The 6656-nt window shown below is 30.3% G+C and overlaps 1 long non-coding RNA gene across 1 annotated transcript; it reads left to right on the forward strand.

Moving 5' to 3' along the window:
* The first annotated feature begins 2697 nt into the window (after nucleotides 1–2697).
* On the forward strand, nucleotides 2698–4916 carry LOC139866440 (uncharacterized). The gene is made up of 2 exons (XR_011765457.1): nucleotides 2698–3319; nucleotides 3531–4916. It is a non-coding gene; the product is annotated as an uncharacterized lncRNA (long non-coding RNA).
* The last annotated feature ends 1740 nt before the right edge of the window (nucleotides 4917–6656 follow it).

Here is a 6656-nt window from a genome sequence, read left to right on the forward strand (position 1 = left end):
TCTTGATTTTATGAAACTAGAACTTATAGAATTTATGAAGAACACTTAGAACTTGAAGATAGAACTTGAGAGAGATCAATTTGATGAATAAAATTGATGAATGAAAGTGTTTGTAGGTGTTTTTGGTCGTTGGTATATGGATTAGATATAAACGATGTGTAATTTTGTTTACATGTAAATAAGTCATGAATGATTACTAATATTTTTGTAATTTTATGAGATATTTCATGATAGTTGCCAAATGATGGTTCCCACATGTGTTAGGTGACTCACATGGGCTGCTAAGAGCTGATCATTGGAGTGTATATACCAATAGTACATACATCTAAAAGCTGTGTATTGTACGAGTACGAATACGGGTGCATACGAGTAGAATTGTTGATGAAACTGAACGAGGATGTAATTGTAAGCATTTTTGTTAAGTAGAAGTATTTTGATAAGTGTCTTGAAGTCTTTCAAAAGTGTATAAATACATATTAAAACACTACATGTATATACATTTTAACTGAGTCGTTAAGTCATCGTTAGACTTTACATGTAAATGTTGTTTTGAAGCCTTTAGGTTAACGATCCTGTTAAGTGTTCTTAACCCATTGTTTATTATATCAAATGAGATGTTAAATTATTACATTATCATGATATTATGATATATTAATATATCTTAATATGATATATATACAATTAAATGTCGTTACAACGATAATCATTACATATATGTCTCGTTTCGAAATCATTAAGTTAGTAGTCTTGTTTTTACATATGTAGTTAATTGTTAATATACTTAATGATATGTTTACTTATCATAATACCATGTTAACTATATATATATATATCCATATATATGACATCATATAGTTTTTACAAGTTTTAACGTTCGTGAATCACCGGTCAACTTGGGTGGTCAATTGTGTATATAAAACCTATTTCAATTAATCAAGTCTTAACAAGTTTGATTGCTTAACATATTGGAAACACTTAATCATATAAATATCAATTTCATTTAATATATATATAAACATGGAAAAGTTCGGGTCACTACAAATCTCGCGCCCGCAATGTCCCCCATTTCAGCATATTTGTGAAACTTGTTTTGGTCGTAACTTTCAGACAGTAACTCCATTTTTTATGAATCAAATATTGTTGGAAATGTAATAAGGTATACTTTCCAATGGTAAGGTTCTAAAACATTAACTCAAACTTTATTTGGGGTCAAAATATATGGTTACATACCTTGTAGCTCAAATGACGTCCAAAATAACATGTAACTGAAAAATGGGGTGTTACATATCTACTTTTGTTTATCAATTTTTCTTTTGTACAAATAATTTAAACAAATCAATTTTGTGTATTTTATTTGTTAAATTCTGAAAATAAATATTATGCGCATTTGTTAGGTTTGACTGAGCCTTTTTTTTGTTAATTTTTATTTATTTTGTTAATCACGGTATGAGATATTTTAACGAGGAACATATAATTTTTTATAGCGATAATCATCCTGGCAGTAGCAACTCACTTTGACTCAGTGAAGCGGGCCTGTCCTTATTCTAGTTTATTCTAATTTCGGTTACTAATATGTAATTTGTCCTTATAATAATAATTAAAATAATGATGATTAATCTCCACCGCTTACAATAAATTAAAAATTAAAAATTATATCTAATAATGATACGCGTACATCCGCGATAAAGTGCTTTTGCGTATCACGTGTGTGCGCACGCTTACTCATTAAGTATGATGCTAATTTATATTAGCATTTGATAAGGCTCGAGACGCATCTTTGCATGGTGTGCGTAAACACGATAATCTATAAATTCTATTATATTGCTAAAATGATGATGTCATAAATAACACTATTTTAAGCTTAAAAATAAAATAAATCAAAATTAAAAAGAAAAATTTTCAAGTATCCTTGATGTCATAATACAATTTTTATTTTTTTAATTTACCTAATTAAGAATTTATTAAATATTTCTATATCTTGCACGCCTCTTGCTTCTTCCAAAAATCGCCTGTTTACTTCATCGCTTATCCCTATGCCAGACGAATCAATTCAAACTCAACGAGACGATTTGTTCCAGGTACAAGGATGCATCGCTGCTCTTCATCTCCCTCTTCTCGATCTTAATCATCTCCCATCTGTTAGTTTCTTATTCTAGGGTTTGATGATTTCGTGAGATGAGCAAAGAACGATCAGAATAGGAGCTTGATTCCTTTATTTGGATTGTTGAGGTATATATTATATCTATCATTTGTATCAATAGATCTGTTGTGATTCAATTTTGTTCTAAAAGTATTAATCATAAATATGTAATTGGGTGTTTGTCACTAAAATTTCAAAATCTCATCTTTATCGTTTCTGTATTTACAGATGCATAGAACAGGTCATCTGAAAACTAAACTTAGGGTTTCTTCGACTGAACTTGTGGTTTGCTTGGTTTAATTGATCTATTCAGTTGAAGTTGAATTTTTCATTATGTTTAGTTTATATACTAACTTCTTTGTCTTCGATTTATTGTTGGACCATTAATTACTCTCTATTTTAGTTTTGTTGACTCTTATTTCTTCATATTCAATTGTGATTGTTTTACTGCAAGAAAATTACAGATAGGATGTATCTGGCATGTTGAATTTTCCTTTCGATCGATTCTTTTGGGTCCTATAGGTAGTAAGATGGATTTTTCAATATGAGGTTAGATTTCGTTTTTAGCTTCTTTTTAGATTGTAAACAAAAAATAACTTTTGTGTCTCTTATAAAAAAATTTTGTTTGAGTAATTCTTTTTCTTTTCCGCTTTTAGATTTATGCAGGTTTGGACTGATCTTCTTTAACCATCATCTCCATTTTATTAAAAAAAAAAAATAGATTTTCGATTTATACAAGGACCCTTGGCAAGAAACAGATTAAATTGGACAGATTTACGGCAAGACCCAGATATTCATGGCAAGACCCATACATTTCATCGATAGGGTTCCTGGTTTCAAGTTCACAAGCAGGTCTAAAAGGTCTCCGTCATGTATGTATGACTTACTTTAATGTCGTTAGATGTATAACGCTTTCAAAATTTAGCTAAACAAAACAACTAGCCCAAATTGTGTGCTTTTGTACATATATAAAAACTGTTCAGATGTGTGTGTTTCTGTGTGCTTTTAGACATGGTGCATATTGCTTAGGAATTTTCCAAGTAGGCTTGGAAAAATTTAATCATGCTAATAAACTCTAATATTTTTTAAAGCATGGAGATGAAGGGCAAGGGGATATGTTAAAAAGACTGAAGTTGGTTCTTTAAAGCATGGGGATGAAGATAAGAACACATTATCCCAGTCTGTGAATTCAATTTATTCTTCAACTTTTTGTAAAAAAATAGACTAGCATGCTACTTTTAATTTAGTTTTGAATATATAAATCTTGACCCATGTTAGTTTTTTTCTAATTATTTTTGTAGCCATGTGAGTTTTTAGATTTTTGGCATTCCTATATTGCGTGCGCTATTCTCTGTTAGTGTTTCATTTGACCTACTTATTTATTCTCCAGGTGATATATCTACGAGACACATCCCCCACTTCCGATTCATTTTTGCAAAGGTATAACCTCTTAATCATTTGTTTAGTTTTATGGTCGTATTAAATTACTAATAATCTGTATCGTTTTGTTAGTATTGACCCTTTAGTATTGTGCTTTTTTCAATATACAAGATCATATTACATAGTGATAATATTTTGTGTTCAAATCTACATTATGCATGTTATTCCTACTGTTATTGGTATGGTTATTGCATACCAATATTTAGCTCGATTATTGTTAATGCGTGCTTAACCTTTATTCACATGTATTATATTGTGTGACAAGGCCCATATATATGGTGTCCATGTCAACTTTTTATAAGAGTTAGTTTGTGCAGTTTTTAATATAACATTTTCATGTATTGAACGTCTTTATATCATCATTATGGATGCTTGTCAAATTCACAAGTACTGTTACAGAGGAGATAAAAGTGACGCCAACCTTCTTCCATTCAGGTAAATATCTTCCCGAGTTCATGTGATTGAGATCAAAGTTCATTATTTGCTATAGATAATATAAATGCATGACAACAATTATAAGCTTATGTGAGAGTTCCATTTTTTGTGGATCATTGTCTTTATTTGATACTGATATCACGACTTCATATATTTGTCAATATTGTTTTGGTTATGGTAACAAAAGGGTCTTTGAGGTTTGAACATAAGTTAAAAGAAGGGGTCGTTTGGTAATTTGAACCCATTCATAAGTAAGTGTGTCAAAATTGTCACCTCTAATGTCATGATTGTTTTTTTAGTCAAAGGTTTGATTCGTTGTAGGAGTAAAGGTAAATATTTCATGGAAAGAACATAAATTAATCAGGAATACGTAAGAAGTATGATTCTTTCTTACTCTTATACTTTTATGTTGTATGACTTCTTTTTATATGGAATTAACTGGTGTAATGTTATAAGCCATTACTACTCATATTCACACGCTACTATGGTGTATATTAGTATTAGTATTGTCTTTTGTGGTTTAATGTTGCCTTTTGTATTTTCTTAAATGTTTTATATAGTATTTTTTTCCTTAAGGAGACTTGAGTTTGTAGCATCAATTTTCATATCACTAACAACTGCAGTTTCCAAAGCATATAGCTTAGGGAAGACAAGTGGTGAATACTCTACCGGCCTTCAAGGCTTTTAGTGAAGCTGAGAACCATATAGAATTTGCAATCAAAATTGACCTAAATGGAAGTATGCAATGAAAGTGACCCAAATGGGCTGGTGAACCTATAAGTTGGGTCAAGTCTATGTACTTATCATGGAGTGTTTTATAAAGATCGAGCTAATGAAATGGGCTATTATCTAACTGTATATAATTATGAAAGAAGCAATATAATGTAATCCAGGTTTGAAATTTCTTGGCGCTAATACTACATTTTTATAAAGTTTAATGATAATACTATGTTTATATAATTATTATTTAATCAATCTTCTTTTCATGTTTATTTGTAAAAGTAACGACAAGTTTCTTAATAGGAATTCGTGGTTTCACGGGTCATTAAACTAAATGACTAGCATTTACAATCAATTAATACCTAAAATATATCATTAAATTGTTCCGTTTAAACAAACCCGTGATTTCACGGGTCATTTCACTAGTTTATATTAGAAACGATCTTATCTTAAAGTGGTGTCAATCCATTCCTACTTAAATGATCGATGATTAAGGAAAATAGTTATAGAGGATCTCGGGCCAAATTAAGATATCCTCGGTTAAGGTTTTTCACTATAAATACAAAACCCTAATCCTCACTAAACACACGGTGGCATGATACTCGAACAACAATAGTTTTCAAGTCACAATTAATTACTTATGGTTACAGGCATGTTTCTAGAACATAAAACCTATGGAAAGTGGAAACCATTGGTCATTAATCTAGTACACGAGACGATGGTGGACTTATTTAACAACTATATCCAGATCGCCATCTCGATTAGTATTATTTACGGTAATCGGATCGAAGAGTTAAAACTATTAAGTTCTTACACTTTAATTAATTTCAATCAGACATGTATTTAGTCCTTGTGAGTTGTGACAAATACAAATACATGTTCGATCAATTTGCATATATACGATATTTTTCATATTCATATAAATCAGTGTAACTCCCTCCAACATTTATACTTCGTTTTATGTAACTCCCTCAACATTTATACTTCGTTTTATCTAGTACACAAGTAACACAACTTATGGGGGAGGTCCGAACGGAAAACAAGGTGATCGACTATTCGGGCCACAAGGTTTTCAGGTGTCCAATTTTTTATATATAAAGATATAGTCGGAGATTTGAGAAATATGTGAATTAGAGAAATACAACGGGAGTAGCAAAAGCGAAACACAATAGACCCAAAAATAATAATCAATTGCCTCAAAAAAAAAAAAAAAAAAAAAAAAAAAATCCACTAACATTCTAACAAGTTCAAAGAGTTTTTTTTCTTTAAAATGCTTATAATATTTGTTAGAGCTAAGGACATTTTATCACCTCGTTTTAAGTATAAAAATTTTCGGAACTGATTCTGACAAACAATTTTTATCCATACACAACCAAACATACTTTATTATGTTGTACAGTATAATAATTCAAAGCATATTTTATTGTGTATGAATAAAAATTGATTGTGTACCCATTTTATATGATAAACTAAAATTACTACTAGTAGGTACGTTATCTCTAGTATATGCTAATTGTGCAGTTTAACCCCCCTTAAGTCTTGAAACTAATCAAATTTTGCTCCATATGCACAAAAGTTGCAAAATACAAATACGACTAGGATGATTGTTTACTGAAACTTGTCGATTAAACCGAGGCCCGAGGGAATACTCGAGTATGAACATAATGATGATGATGATATACAGAGAACATTGTTAGACATACATACATAGGAAAATAACAAAAATATCAAAAAGTAAACAAACAAGAATAAAAAAAATTACAGAATTGTGGAAAAAAATTAATTTTACAGATTTTTATGTGTTACTTCCTCCGTCCCGCCACAAGTGTCCACGTTTCTATTTTGGAATGTCCCATTTCAAGTGTCCACTTTGTATTTCAACCAATGAGAAGAGTTATTCTGGAGAGAGAATATTTCTGAT

The sequence above is a fragment of the Rutidosis leptorrhynchoides genome, chromosome 9 (genome assembly GCF_046630445.1).
Source record: "Rutidosis leptorrhynchoides isolate AG116_Rl617_1_P2 chromosome 9, CSIRO_AGI_Rlap_v1, whole genome shotgun sequence".
Taxonomy (NCBI): domain Eukaryota; kingdom Viridiplantae; phylum Streptophyta; class Magnoliopsida; order Asterales; family Asteraceae; genus Rutidosis; species Rutidosis leptorrhynchoides.